At 40.5% G+C, this 13566-nt stretch overlaps 1 protein-coding gene across 4 annotated transcripts in view; it reads left to right on the top strand.

Moving 5' to 3' along the window:
* Positions 1-431: 431 nt before the first annotated feature.
* Positions 432-13566, top strand: part of GRM5 (glutamate metabotropic receptor 5) — a 536965-nt gene continuing 523830 nt past the window's right edge. For 2 of the 4 annotated variants that reach the window (XM_060605400.3, XM_060605396.3), the window contains exon 1: positions 2849-3050. The gene's annotated coding sequence lies outside the window, so the exon portion shown is untranslated. Of the gene's footprint in view, positions 870-2848; positions 3051-3188; positions 3444-13566 lie in introns of those variants that run through there. The other 2 variants (XM_060605397.3, XM_060605398.3) reach the window with 2 other exon arrangements.

The following is a 13566-nucleotide window of genomic DNA, read 5'->3' as shown; positions in this document are numbered from 1 at the left end:
TTAATTTATACCAATCTCCTTTTCAGAGGCAGAAATGAAGTCTGTTTTGGAATTTAAAGATAACTTCAGTATTTTTTTTTATTTTTTTTACCATTTTGGTAGTTACGGGGGTGGTGGGGGAAGGAAAGTCAAGTCATTTGAGTAAGTAAAACATATTTAACCACCACGGAGAAAGAAATTTTAATGGATATGGAAAGAACAGTTTGTAAGACGCGCAAATGCAAAATGGTATTATTAATAAGTAATGCCATTAAAGAGACCGTTCTTTCTAAGCACTCACACCTCCGAATCATCTTGGGGTTCCCTGACTTCCTGGCTCTCTGTGCCCGCCAGCAGTGACGCCCCTTCTCCCAAACACTGTCAGGGGTTTCAGTGCCACCGTCAGAAAGAAGCTTATTATCTACCTGCTGCCCGGGCTTCTCGCTGAGTGACACCCCACCCACGCCTCCACGCACAGCTCTTCTCCTTCCGCGGCTCCCAGAGCGAAGCTGAAGAGCTGCAGAGGGAGCCCGAGGCTCCTCTCGCCTGAACCCCGAGACTACGAGGCTCCACGCTCCAGGTCACCCACCCGGTCTGTGCCCCGGCGTTCCGGCGCCCCCCTCCCCCGCCCCCACGCGGCGCGCTGCAGGAGTGGGAAGCGGCCCTGCGCTGCGCTTCCAGCTGCGTCCGCCCGAGCGCGGCACGTGCTCCCGGCGCTGGCGCGAGAGAGCGAGCGCCACCGCCGCGGGCCCCGGGGCCGCTCCGCCTGCCGCCGCCGCTACCACCGCCGCCGCCACTGGCGCTCCAGCTGCGGCCGAGGCCGGCACGCGAGCGCAGGAAGCCCGCGAGGAGCGGCTGGCTGGGGGCGCCGGGCTCAGGGCGCGCACCTGGTAAGCAGAGCGCCGTTTTCTTTCTTTCAGCCGCGAGTCACCACTGAGGGAGGATAGCGCCGGAGCCCCTCCCCCAGCACGGGGACGCAGAGCATTCAGGCGAGGGGCGGGAGCTTGGGCGAAAGACACCCGGGAGGGCAGGTGGTGGGCAGGTGGAGAATTCGTGGAGCCAGGGACACTACGAGGTCCTGCAAGTTTAGAAAAGTCACCCTGCAAGGACGTGTTCTGTGTGAATCAGACACGAATTTCTAGTCAGGAGCTCAGGTTACCGCGGCTTCGCTCCAATGAGAGGTTTATGAAGATCATTTTGCTTTTATTTGCATAAGTGAGGGACTTAAGTGGGCTCGTTTCCATAGAAAACGAACTAAAAAAAATCAGAGGAGAAAATAGAGATCTGAGCCAAAGGAGGCGTTTGGATCTCTCTGTCTCTCTTTCTCTCTCGCATACCGATACATGTGCACAAAAGGGTGCATAACACGGGGAGGGGGGAGCTTATCTATCTTTGAGACCATTAAGTATTTGGGGACTAACAAGAGCATTTGCTGGTGCTTTACCTTGAAAATAGGCAGCACAAGACGGACCTGGTGGGGTGTGAATGCCACTGTTCATTTCTAAAATGACACTTCCATGAATACACTACAGGAGGGAGAGGTTTTCTAGAACAGGGGGCCATTTTAGGGGGGTACACCTGTAACTCTGGACCTATATGCTCAAGTTCCTGTACTCCCACTGGGGATAAGGAAACATCCTTACACTAGGTTTCTTTTGGGAACTTTGGCAAAGGATGGGGTCAGAGAGAGGGATGGGGCGGTGGGGGGGGGGACTGTTGGGGGGAGAAAATGGAGTTGAGTAATGAGTGAATGGGGCGGTGGAAGGAGCGGGAGCCTCGGAGTCAGGTTTGGCATCACTGTATTCATTTAGTTCCAAACTGGGTAGTCTCTGGGCTGGTCTCTAGGAAAATGTGTGACCTTGAAAAAGTCCCTTAACCTTTGTGTGCTCAGTTTCTCCATTTGTGTCATTTCTGCAAAATGTAGAGAGATTCTTCTGTGTTTGAGGGCACTAGAGTTCCATGCAGTAGTGTCTGTCTGTGATTGTATGGGTTTTCGGGGCTGCATACAAGCAAGGAAGAGAACCCAGAAAATCCAATAAAGGAAGCTTCAGGACATTCTCTCTCAAAGTATCGAAGACATTTGCAGGGTTCTGGCTGTGCGGTTGGTGTAATGCATGCTGAGAGGTCTGTCGAGATGGGTGAGAAGGACAATCGGACACCTAGCCTATAACCAAGGGAACCTAGAGTTCTGAGTGATGTTTGGAGAGACTCAGATCCATAGAGCCTAAAGTCACTTGCTTTTTTAAGGTAGCAATTAAAGAAGGAGGTTTGGTGCAAAGGTGTGAAGTTCTTTGAATCTGAGCGTTTGGGAAATAATCTGGAATTGATTCTAACACAAGGAAAATGAATGGCATCTCATTTTAAAGGTTGGGCACTCCAGATGGCAGGAAGATTTTAAAGTCAGATCTGAGAATACTGTAATCCAGGCAGAATGGTTAGGAGGGAGAGGGGAATGGATATTCTTCCTGAGACAAGGGTTCTTAGGTTCCTAGGAGGCAACTGGCGTCTGCCCATTGTCCTTGACACCTCTGCCACTTGTCTGAAGAGGGCACAGGTATTTCTTCCCCCTCAGTGTAAGCTCATTCTTAGATCTCTGGGATCTGCATCACACGTGCTGGTATATGAGGGTGCACATGGGAAAACACAAGTCCTAGGCGTGCCCCTGAACCCCTGATCCTCTTATCATGTGATCATCTGGCTGTGGAGCTGGTTTACCCATCCAAATTCGACCCGAAGTCTGTGTTCCTAAAGGAACTCACTGTGCCACTTGGTGGCACCAAAAAGTTGCGCTGAGAACTCTGTTCTCTATAAATACAAACTACCACCCCTCCCTCCTCCGCGAGCTCCCCTTCTCCCCTTCCCCCCTTTCTCAGTAGCAGGGAGATTGCTGCACACACCGCCCTCAGCTCTGCTGTTCTGTGCGCACTGAGCACAGGAGATGAGCTTAAGATCATCTTGGTGGGGAGCCCGGGAATGGAGAGGCCGGCTCTGCCCCGCTGATCAGCACAGCCCAACTTTATGGGGGGCTAGCTAGACCGCGTCTCACTGCCCGCTGTGCGGCCAACAGGGGGGTAAGCTCGCTAAGGGTCTGTGTGCCCAAGTGTCCCTGTGCCCAGGAAAGATGTAGGAGCTATCAGCTTGCTGGGTAGCTCACAGTTTGGTTTGGGAGTGGGATGAGCGTGGAGCAGAGAGACCAGACCTCGAGGTTGAAGTCCGCTCCATTTGCTGATGGCCTTAGTTAAACCTGTTGGGAGAAAGGGCGAGAGCAATGGGGTAAAAGAGGGAATGGCTGCAAGGATTGAGAAAGGGATTCTGCATGCCTTTGGATCCGAGTTTCCGCTCCCTAAGGCCAGGTGCGCGTGTTTAGTATGCAGACTGTGCTGCCCCAAACCACCCCAGGGCTTGGGATTGAGAGAAGCAAAGGTGGAGAGGGAAAGGAAGGAGAATCGCTTCCCAGTAGATCGGTAAGCTGCCGCGATCCTGGCGCCTGCTGCAGGAGGAGGGGGGACAGCGGGTGGTGCTGAAAGCACAGCTTTTTCAACTCAGGCTAGCGTGCTGCTTTCTGAACCCCAGTCTGCACCCTCCCGCTCTTTCCTTTCCTGTGGATGCATCTTTCCCTTCGGACACAAAGCCTGCTAGTTACTGGGGAGCGGCAGCACGAGCGGCATGCCGAGGAGGGAACCCAGGCTACAGTGACTTGGGGAAAGAACCCCAGTAAGGCCCGTGAGCTAGCTGATGATCAGAGCCTAACCTGGACTTCGACCTCACAAAGAGAGGTGAAGAGTCTGCCTGGAAGGCTTGTGGTACTGGTGTTGGAATTTCCAACTGCCCTCATTTCCCTCCGGAGCAGGTGCTGTGGGGAAGGGAAATTGAAGAGAGGTTAACAAGCACTTGTGCTTATTTAGGCACAATCTTGGTGCTGCCTCAGCTGAACTGTAAGCTTGAGTAACCAGGCAGATAGATGCTCCATCACTTTACTTCCTGCTAAGAAATTGACACAGACCAGTGGGAAGGCAGCATCTCCCTTCCACCTCTTTCTTCATTCCCTACCTATTGTTTTATTGTTTTGAGTTCCTTGAGACTGGGTCAGAGCTAATCTGTATTCTTAATGCTGGCCTCTGGCCATTTGAGACAGCCAAGTTAACATTGCCTTGTACTCTGTGCAGCCTCTTCCCCCCAGTGGGGCTAAACGAAGGTTTTCTGTAGAATACTCCTAGTTATACAAAATTCTAGGCATTCTTTGGAGTTTTGCCATGTTCAGGTATGCCACCTCTTGTTAATTGTGGTTTGTGCCCCCCATTACCATTCTAGAGAACAGGGAATTTTCTCCTTTAATTTATCTCTTATATCTGTGAATTACACATTGAAGAGCCAGTTGTGACCATTTCTGTCCTTTATAGATTTCAATTTTAGTTTGAAAGGATGTTTAGTTTGAGACTTGAAAATACTGCTTGCTGAACTCATCAGGTTAATGCACATCCCATGAAATCTCCAGCCTTCTCCAGTGGGGACCTTTTCAGCACTACGGACAGATCCCTTAATGTTTCTTAGGAGAAGAATGTGGATAGAACACTTTCCACATAACTGCTTCTTTTAAGAGAAAAGCTGTCCCTAGTTCTTTACACCCTGCTTGACAAAATGTATAATCCAGGTATTTTCGTTGCATCCCCTAGATATCTGCTATTACATGACAATATTTTGGCTGTGGGCTATCCTCTAAGAGAAACCAAACTGTGTAATGTTCATTTGTTAAAGGACATACTGAGATTATTGGGGGAGAGGGGGTGGCATTTGAATAATCCAAGTACTTGTCCAGTTCTTCACTTTGCATCCACGGGGAGACACAGGCCTCTGTCATCACTTCATAGTGCATGTGATGGACATGCCAAAGTGAAAACTGTCCAACCACCACAAAATATCTATTACTTTTATGACTAAAGGATTTTAGTAACTCTAATGTTCTCATTTTTATTCGAAACACGTTGAAGATTTTATAGGAGTCTTATTATATTTCCTTTTATGGAATTGTCAGAGCAGTTTAGATAAACATCTAACTTAAATGCCAATAAACCATAGGTAAAATTACATGTAGAAAATATGAACTGACACTAATCATGGAACATATAGTACTTATTTGTACACCATTCTCCCCCAGGCTTTCTATCCTCATGGGATGAAGACAAAGATGAATCCAACTATTCTTATACTGTTCGCCATGTTATTTTAATAGATAGAGTATAAATTGACTTTATAAAACAGTGAAGACTATCTTTTGACATCCATTGAGATATGCTAAAGCTATCCATTGGTTTGGAGTTTGGATATACTGGAGATGTATGGCTACAAAGCAGGAACATTCTACAATTTAGAAATATGTGTTATTTTTAATATTCAGAGGAATGTTAATGCTAGTCCTGAAGCATCAAAATAAATATATTTTAGTTCACGATATGCTTATATAACCCAAGAAAATAAAATTTGAATTTTGATTTTGAATTTTCAACTCTTTGTAAAACACAGTATCTTCTTGGTGTTTCTTGATTTTAGTCAGTTAAAATTTAGTTCTAAAAAACATTATGCCATAGGCTTGCTCTCATTTCCTTTAAATTCACAGAGGAAGAAAAAAAAATCTAGATTTTACCAGTCATAATCTTTTTTGAATTATATGTACCTTTATTCAGAAGGAGAACCAAGCAGGAGTCTTGGTGCAGGCTCATCCCTGCTCCAATAATTACCCTTTATTGAGCATATCAGGCACCATGCCAAGCATTGGTGTGTTATTTAATCCTTGTAATAATTATGCAAGGCAATATTTGTTCTTATTTTTCTGTTGTTAAAACTGAGTTCTTGTTGTTTCTTCTACTATCATATAACAAGTGGATGGGAAAAATAAATAAATAAATAAATAAATACACACATCTGATTTATTTGGAAATCAAAATTACCTTCTTTCCATTACATAGGTAACTTTATGGTGTGGCTAAACATCATGGAATTGTTTCAGTGTGGTTTCCAGTGAGTTGTGTATACTTGGGAGGGCAGACCCTTGCAAAAAAATTGCCTGAGTTTGAATCCCAGCTTTGTGGCTTAATAGCTACATAACCTAGAATGAATAAGTTAACATTGCTCTGCCTCTGTTTTCGTCATTTTAAAAATGGGGAACAGGTTGTAACACTAAGTCTCACTGAGTGATTATGATGAATTAATTGTACAAATATAAGTAAAGTTCCAGACCCACAATGAACAATGTAGAAATGGTAGTTATGACCATAAAACTGATGTAGGCCTTTGAATATCAAATGTTTTATAGCTTTCCTGTGTTATTGAATTTAATCTTCCCAGCACCCCTGTGGTTGGTACATAGTTTGCTGTTTCAAATATCTTCTCTTATTTTAGTTAAACTAGTTAGAAAATTTAAATGAAATATGTTAGATGTGAAAAAAATGTATCTTATGTAGATATGATTCTGTTGGTCTATGATTAATTCCCTAATGATCAGTTTTCTGGCTGTAGGCCATTGGTCTTAAATTTTGAGCATAAATGTTCTGAAGAAAATTAAAAGATAATAATCATGATGGTGCTAGTGGGCACTGTAATAATAATAATAATAATAATAATAATAATAATGTAGTCTGTTAACATTCATAATATTTTGCAGAGGAGTAATTGAAAAATATTTTTTCAAAGTCAATTTTCCTCAATGCACAATCATGTAGTAGAACTCTTTAAATACCAGGAAGAAAAGTAAATAATATAATTATATATTGCTTTTTTAAAAATAAAATGAGATTTTGAAAAACCAACATATAATTACTATATAAAATATTCTTTGTCTTGTTAAAATTAAAATGAACTTTGTGTTTTGTATTAAAAGTAGACTTTGAAATGGTAAAATATATTGCAGGATGCTCTTCTCACATTCATTTATTACAACTTATGGATACTCAGAACCATGCTTATTTAATCTAAGACAATATCATCCTTCACTCTCATGGTTTAATCTGTATTTCTCAAAGTTGAAATTGCAAGCATCAAAACAATATAATACATCCAGAAACAAGTTACAAAGTAAAGAAGGGCTAAAACAAGCCTATTCCAAACTACTCTTCTTAAATTATTAGGATGTTTCAGGAAAAAGTTTTGTGGGACTGACAAATCCAGAGATTAGCTCATAGTTGTATTCCTTTTGATGTTTTTGTAGACCTTCCAGATATAAATCAGCAGCTTTCAACTGGGGATGACTGTGACATGCAGGGGACATTTGACAGTGTCTGGGGGCATTTTTATTTGTCACAACTAGAGGAGGTGTGTTGGCTATTGACATCTGGGGACCAGAGATTCTGCTAAACATCCTACAATGCACAGGACAGTAAACCTCCACAATAAATTGTCTAGTCCAAAACGTTGGGAAACTGTGATCTAAATGATTCCAGAAAATAGAGTTACCTATATTTATTTAGTTGGTTTGTATGGCTTACAAATGTAGATGGTTGACATTACACAAACTTTTAATGGAAAGCAGAGTCTCCAGAATGTTTTGCAATCAATGCATAAGGTTTAACCAGCCAACCCATTTGGTCTTTTGGGAGACATTATCATCTGATTATGTTGAGTGTGGGCTTTGGAGCCAGAAAGCATTGGGTTCATATCCTGACTCTGCCATTTATTATAGGTATAATATGGAATCTGGCAAGATTCTTCACCTCTAAACCTCAGTTTCTAGAGATATTTAATATAGGTAGTAATCATACCCACCTCACAGAATCAATTTGAGACTTAAATAATGCTTACACATTATTTAGCACAAAGTAGGCACTCAATAAATATTAGCCATTAATAAGTAACTAGAGATTGAGCTAGAAATGCAAAAGCACATTTTCAAGCACCTGATGATAAGTAATATAATATGCACAATAATGCTTTATAGTCTTTAGAGGTGTACCATAAATAACAAGAAAGCAGCTGAAGGCTGCAAAATGGGAAGATGCTTGGAATCCCTGCTTGATAATTAAATTGAGACTAGTTAACAGTAGATTACATCATTTTTATTGCTTTGCTGTAGAAGGCTGTTTTGGGTCTTCATGGACTACTAAAACCAGTTGTTTCATGATTTACGGTGACTTAGTGAGCTTTATTCTACCAGCACCTTTTAATTAATGCATAAAATTACAGATTTCATTTTTGTACAGTGTTGTTTTGTAGCCCACTTTTGGTTTAAGGGACTTTTGTTTAAAATATGCCATATTTTTAGATCTGGGCTAAACAGAGAGGGTGCTGCACTTTCTTGTTTACAAGGTCACAGATGTGTGCTTGAGATAGCTACAACAACGAAGCTTTCCTAGACTATAAAGCTCTCGGTATCATACCTCAGAGTATCTCTTATCTATGGGATGCACTTGTTTTCAGGAAAATACATCAAAGGCGTTCATGGCATATGCAATATTGACACCCCTGTCTATTTGCGATGAGGCTATTGCTCAGGCAGAAGGAATCATTTTAGTGTTGATATCCTGAACTGTGTGATTTGCTTGTGTGGGGATTAAGTTATATAAGAGACATCTGTGCCAGAAAGATGGTCAGTGTTTGAGAAGATTGTTGAAAATAAAAGACAATGCGAGCTGTGAATCTGGTTACAGTGTAAGTTGCCATTTATGCAAATTCTACCAACCAATATTTTTTCTTCATGTTCATTTAGGATACAATATGAGACTGTATGATTGCCTGAGGCAAAATACTTATGCATATTAAATAGATGTCTACTGTTTTCTATAATGGGATGGTGCTTAGTTTTATTATGCTATGAGCCAAGAAATATATAATTGAGTAAAGCAGACTAGTGCTTCTGAAAATAAGACCCTAAAGCAATCTATTATACCAGTTACACTATTTATGTAAACTCCTATCATTTACTGTTTTTGATTAAATTAAAAATCTCCATATTATTAGATTGTAGATCTATAACATTATGGAAGCTTTTAAATCATTGTATTAGTTAATTCCTCCCCATTATCCATAACAAGAACCTGATTTTTTCTATTTTTGCTACCAGCTTGTAACCTCTACCACCTCAGGGTTACAATTTAAAGCAAATAATTCATTCTCTTGGAGACTCTATTTCTTGATTATATGAAATGAGATACTCAGATTCTCTTGGCAGTAATTTTGTTGTAGGTTGAAGTGGGATTAATAATGGGGAAAGCCTCTATAAACTGAAAAAGTAATATGGTATTATTTTCCGTCCTTTTTTTTTCCCTACCAGACCCTTGTTAAGTAAATGAATGTTCCTTGTGGTGAGATAACCAAGGAGAAATTGCCTCATGTGTGAACATGAATACAAGCAAGAGGGAGCAGATCCTCATTGTGTGGTACCCAGAATTGATGAGGTTAAGGATAAGGGACTAAGAGTGAAGTTGTTGTTACCTTTTAAAATCTAAATTGATAGAATATAATATGTGAAAATATTTACGCCATCATGCATTTGTCCTGTACAAATACTTTCAAAAGTAAGTAGAATGCATTATTGTTTATAACAGTAGGAAAATCTATAAATAACCTAAATATCTAATAATAGAGGATAATTAAAACTTGGTATAAACATATAATTGAATACTATGTGACTGTTAAAAAGAAATCAATGTTCTGAATATGAATCTTGCTTCTGATAGTTGCTTGCTTTAGAATATTAACCAAACCATTCTACCTGAGCCCCAGATCCCTCATTTGTAAAAGCACAAAATTGTTTATCTGATAATTTTTTATGATGATTAAATGATATTTTATGTGAAACGCTAAGCATGGTAGTGCCTACCACGTGGTAAGCTGTCTCCATATTTTAGTTATTGTTATTGTTGTTCCCATCAACAAAATTAACCAATATGGAAATATATTAGCAATGTGTTATACAGAGGAGAGCAAAATGTGTAGATTTCATACTAACACTCCATTTGAATTAAAAAATATGATCAAAAAGTATATGCTTAGAAAATTATGGAAAAGCAGATACCAAGTTGTAGAAAGTGGTTAAACACGGGTTTTGAGATGGAATTTTGCTGGGGTATGGTCTCAGGACTGCCAAAAATCATGTAATCTTCATGGGTCTCAGTTAAATTGAATTATCTACAGGGCCCTCTCTGTTACTTTGATGTTATTTTCCTTAGTATGTTGAAAAGCCATGGGAAACATTAAAGGTTTCTACCTGTTACTTTGTCAGTCCTTGCTTTTCTTTTTGAGGACCTCTGTTGCCTGGACCCATTGGATGGAGGGAGTTTTATTATCTATTTTTCAATTTTCCAGGATGGAGCAAGGGATAATATCTTGGAACTTCAGTCAGGTAGTTGACCAGAAAGGCAAGTGTAGGCAATTCACTTTACATTATTTCTTCATTGGGCAGGATTTATTGAACATCTGTTTTGTGCAAGGATTATACCAGGTGCTATATATGGAACAAATTTAACCTTTAAGGGATCTGAAGTTTGTTAGAAGATAAAACATGTATAAATAACTACAATATTAGCTTAGTAATAAACACAATAAAGTATTGATAAAAATGTCATGTGAGTTCAGAAAATAGAGCAAACACTACAAGGTGAAGGATCTGGGAAGATTTTATAAAGTGACTATTTTAAAATATTATGTCATTCAATCCTCATTAAAACTCTTTGAGGTGATACCATTATCATTCCAATTAGGCTCAGAGAGGCTAAGTGACCAAGGGCACATATCCAATAAATGGCAATATTAGGATTCAAACCCAAGTCTACTTGATTCTAAGCCCATGCTCTTAAAAACTCTGCCATAAAGGCTATCAAAGCAAAACCACGTCAGGGATCAGAAACAGCATGAACAAAACCATTGGGTAAAGCAGTGTAAAGGAGACACAAATTTGCTTGACTAGTAGACCCCTGAGGAAGGGCAGATTCAAGGGAGATAAAGCCACAAGGGACACTGGGGCAGAAATTTAGAAGGTAGATCCCTCAGTCCCACATTAAACTAATATCACAAATAATATATTTTCATAGTAAATGCAGAAATTTAGAAAACACAGATAAAGGCAAAGAAGAAATTAAAAGGTACACATATTACCACCACCCAGAAAACATCCTATTAATGTCAGTGTGTATGTTTCCAGACTTTGTGCATGCATACACACTCAATATTTTATATTTGTATGTTAATATTTTAAATTATATCAACATTTTTTTAGTCTCCTTTGCTGGTTTCTCCTTATCTCGGAATTTAAGCCCTGGAATTCCTTGGGGTTCAGTCTCAGAACTAGTTTCTTTTCTATTTCCACTTCCTAGGTGATTTCATTTAGTTTCACGATTTACCAAAAATAATATCTGTATAGTGTCGCCTCCCCTATTTATGTCTTCTATGCAGACCTCACTCAGAAATTTAGCCTCTTATATCCAGCTGCTTACTAAATGTCTCTCCTTGGATTTCTAAAAGGTATCTAAAAATTGATCTATCAAAAGTATCTTCTGTTAAGCCCACGCAAATCTGCTCCTCCAGTTTCTATCTCAGTCAATGTATCACCATCTTTTATTTGCTCAGGCTGAAAGCATCTCTTCATTGATTCGGATCTTTCATGCACATCCCAAGTCAGATCTGACAGCAAACCTTCCACTCTGTCTTTAAGATATGTTGAGAATCCCACCAGTTCTCTCCACCAATACCACCGTGTCCCCTTGATACAAGCCACTGCCATCTGTCCCACCTGGATTTTTACAGTAATTTCCTAATTGTCATCTCAGTTCTGCCTTTGTGCCCTACTTCTTGTTGAACTGTTGGTCATTGTGTGTCTGTCTTCTATTGAAAACTCTTCCAGAAAATCATTGTCGCATGATGTTAAAGCCCAGACTTCTAAAGTCCAAAAAGAATCCACATGATCATACTATCTCCCCACTTTGCTTCCTCTGTCCCCATTTTTGCTTCGCTGCAGTCATACTCACCTTCTTGCTGTTCCTCAATGTACTAAGCAGAAGTTGGCCTCAGGGGCCTTGCGTTTGATTGTGACTTTATCTAGAATGTTCTTTCCCTAGATATTTGCATGACTCATTCCCTTACTTCTTTTAGGTTTTTACCCAGATTTTACTTTTAAAGTTTCTACTTCTTTGGCTACATTATTAAAATTCCCCCATGTCTCTAACACTTTCTATCTTCCTTCCCTGATGTATTGTTTCTTTTTAACCCTTATTACTGTTTACATACAATATTTTACCTCCTTATCTTGGTTATTGCCTGACAATCCCTCTTCCCCCCCCCCCCACCCCGCCTTAGAGTATAGGCTTTAGGAGGACATGGATTTATGTCTACTTTGTCGATAACTGAAACCACAGGACCTGGAAGAGTGCTTGGTACAGAACAGGTACTGATAAACACGTGCTGGACAGATGAGTGATGGTGCTAGAGCTAGTGTATACCCTACTAGTCTATGTGGAATTTATGTTCTATTAACTTCTTATATTTTGGGAACACATGAGCTCGCTTGTTTAACCTTATAATAAGCTAAGTTGTAGCACAATTCTGTCAAATTTCCAAGTCATACTTTATTTTAAAATGTGCTTTTCAGGTATCTGAGCTTCATAGCTAATATTGATGAAATATAGCCATTGTGTACATCTGGGGAGGATTACAAAGCAGTCATTGCTTTATAATCTAGCAGGCCATAATCTAGTGGGGGATACTAGGGCAATACAAATACATTTGTACTAGACAGTTATACACATTTCGACATTCTAAGTGCTGGATTATCTCTTTTCCTGAAATTTTCTTCACTCTCTAGTTTTCAAGGAAACTCCTATAAGATTCTATATCCCTGGGATGTTCAAACTGTGTTTGGCTAGCCCTTCTTGTTTTTCATGGACTTTTGAAGTAGAAGGAAGGGACAGTAAGGCAGCAAGGAATAATGAAAAGAGTGTATGATGGAGTCACTAGGCATAGGCATAAATTCTAGCTCCATCACTTTCTAAGTGATTGGCTAGCGTATGTATGTATGTATGTATGTATGTGAGTATATTGACACACAATGTTACATTAGTTTTAAGTATACAATACAATGATTCAGTAACTTTATATGTTATGCTATGAGTGACCAGATAATTTTCAACTTATCAAACCCTCCACATCATTTGTAAAATAGAGATAACAAAATAATACTTATGTCTCAGGGTTGTCACAAGGATTCTTGCCACACACATGCCACATGCAGATACTCAGTGCATTTTGAAAATAATATCTTGGGGAGGACAGAATGTATTTTATTGTTTGCAACCTGCAAGCCTTGTGTAATGTCTGTAAATATAAAGTGCCCAGGACATCCTCTTCTGGCTTTTCTTACATCACATGTTCTTACTTTCTCTCCTTACTTTCTGATTTGCCTTTGTTTCCTTAGCTGGCTTTTCCACAATCTGACGTCTCTGTGGGGCTTACTTCTCAGCTGCACCTTTTCTTTACTTATACTTGCTCTCCAGGGGCGCCTGGGTGGCTCAGTCGGTTAAGCGTCCGACTTCGGCTCAGGTCATGATCTCACAGTCTGTGAGTTCGAGCCCCGCGTCGGGCTCTGTGCTGACAGCTCAGAGCCTGGAG

The sequence above is a fragment of the Panthera onca genome, chromosome D1 (genome assembly GCF_046562875.1).
Source record: "Panthera onca isolate mPanOnc1 chromosome D1, mPanOnc1 haplotype 2, whole genome shotgun sequence".
NCBI lineage: Eukaryota > Metazoa > Chordata > Mammalia > Carnivora > Felidae > Panthera > Panthera onca.
This window is presented reverse-complemented; position numbering and strand designations above follow the sequence as displayed.